This window comes from Dermacentor albipictus, unplaced genomic scaffold (assembly GCF_038994185.2).
Source record: "Dermacentor albipictus isolate Rhodes 1998 colony unplaced genomic scaffold, USDA_Dalb.pri_finalv2 scaffold_24, whole genome shotgun sequence".
NCBI classification, from domain to species: domain Eukaryota; kingdom Metazoa; phylum Arthropoda; class Arachnida; order Ixodida; family Ixodidae; genus Dermacentor; species Dermacentor albipictus.
This window is the reverse complement of record NW_027225578.1, coordinates 4250116-4251723: the sequence shown is the minus strand read 5'-3', so window position 1 is coordinate 4251723 and position 1608 is coordinate 4250116.

The following is a 1608-nucleotide window of genomic DNA, read 5'->3' as shown; positions in this document are numbered from 1 at the left end:
TTTGTGTTAAGAATTAATGCCCTGGATTACAAAAAATAAGCAGAGGGAAATCGCACGGTGAGAAGACCGATATACATACAGTACGACGCTACTTGAGAAATAATATTGAAATGTCCAAGAATTTAGAAGACAAAAAAAGATTTAATCGTCGCGATGGCACATCACAGTCGCCGTAGGCGTCGTAGTCTCTATAATGAAATTATTTTTGAACAGTTCTGATAGCGTCCACGCAACAATGGTTGCAAATGTACTGTCAAATGATCATATGCTGCGGCCTAAGCTCACAGCACGGTGCGAAAACGCGCGCACAGCGAAAGCAAAACATTGTGCGCGGACACGCATGCAGACGCGCAGTCGGCCGCTGCGAACCCGTGCGATCGCTGCATTGAGGCTTCAGCCTGTGATGCCCCATTTGGTTTTACAGACAGCCTACTATAAGAACATATTTCACATAGTTTACTTTCAGCGTTTGCCTACCTTTCACACAAGAAACCGATTCGGGAGACTCCACCGCGGTGACCGCGCGTAATGGCGTTCGCTGTACGTATTCGGTAAAGAGATAGCGTCTGTAAACGATTCTGTGCTTTCAGTTTGCCCAAGATTATTATATCGACAGTCAAAAACTTCCCTCGTTTTGAGAGTACGTACATAAATATCCAGGAGGGCTGCCGCGTGGTGTTCTTATTGAACGCCGTAAGCGAAACCTATGAGGAGCGCGCTGCGTGATCCCTCATACTACGCAAGGGAGGCGCTTCCGACAGATGGCGACTCCGTAACTCCTCGCCTCCAGCCCAGGGCCCCCATTTTTCTTAATCCGGCCCTGTCCTCCAGTACTTTTAATTCTAACGTGCATGTACGCGCTGATCCATATGAAATTAAAGTACTGAAAATGTACCCAATGTTTTCCCCCAGGCAGCTGTTTTTATTCATTATGATGCCAGGAAACCGAGCTTGATACCACCAACGCTCAGAAATCTAATCGGGAGCGCGCACAATGTTCTCGCACACCTTGTGTGATGTACCGTAGCGCTGATCTTTACTGTTTAAAACGAATATTTTATTAGCCATATCCCGGTATACACGCCTTCCTCATTCACGCTAAAGTTAAACTTCTGTAACACTGCAAAACATACAGGCCTTACGGAAGAGAGAACGAAAAATGTCAACTATTCTATAATTTCGCGTATGAATTATCCTGCCGTGCGGGATAACAAAATCGCGAGGTATGCTACGTTGGTCGTTTCTCACATTCATATATACCCCAATCTTGCACACTGCACTGGTTCAACGTACTTAGCGCTTCGATCGCGCACGAGAAGGTGAATTAAATGTAAATAAATATTAATCGAGATTGAAACTGTCCGCTTGTCAGGCCCTGCATGCATGCTTCCCCATTGCTAAATTCTCCGAGAAGCGACGAACAGTTTCGGTTTCAGTTCTTATATCTTTCACTACACAGCAAATTCTAAATAAACAGATAGCACAATAAAAAACAAAAGCTTTATTAATAGCATTTGCAACATCTAATTGCATGTTTTTATGTTTAGTTTTATTATATTTTCAACGTGTACTGCAATGCGGTCATGATTCCTACCGCATATGTCTGTT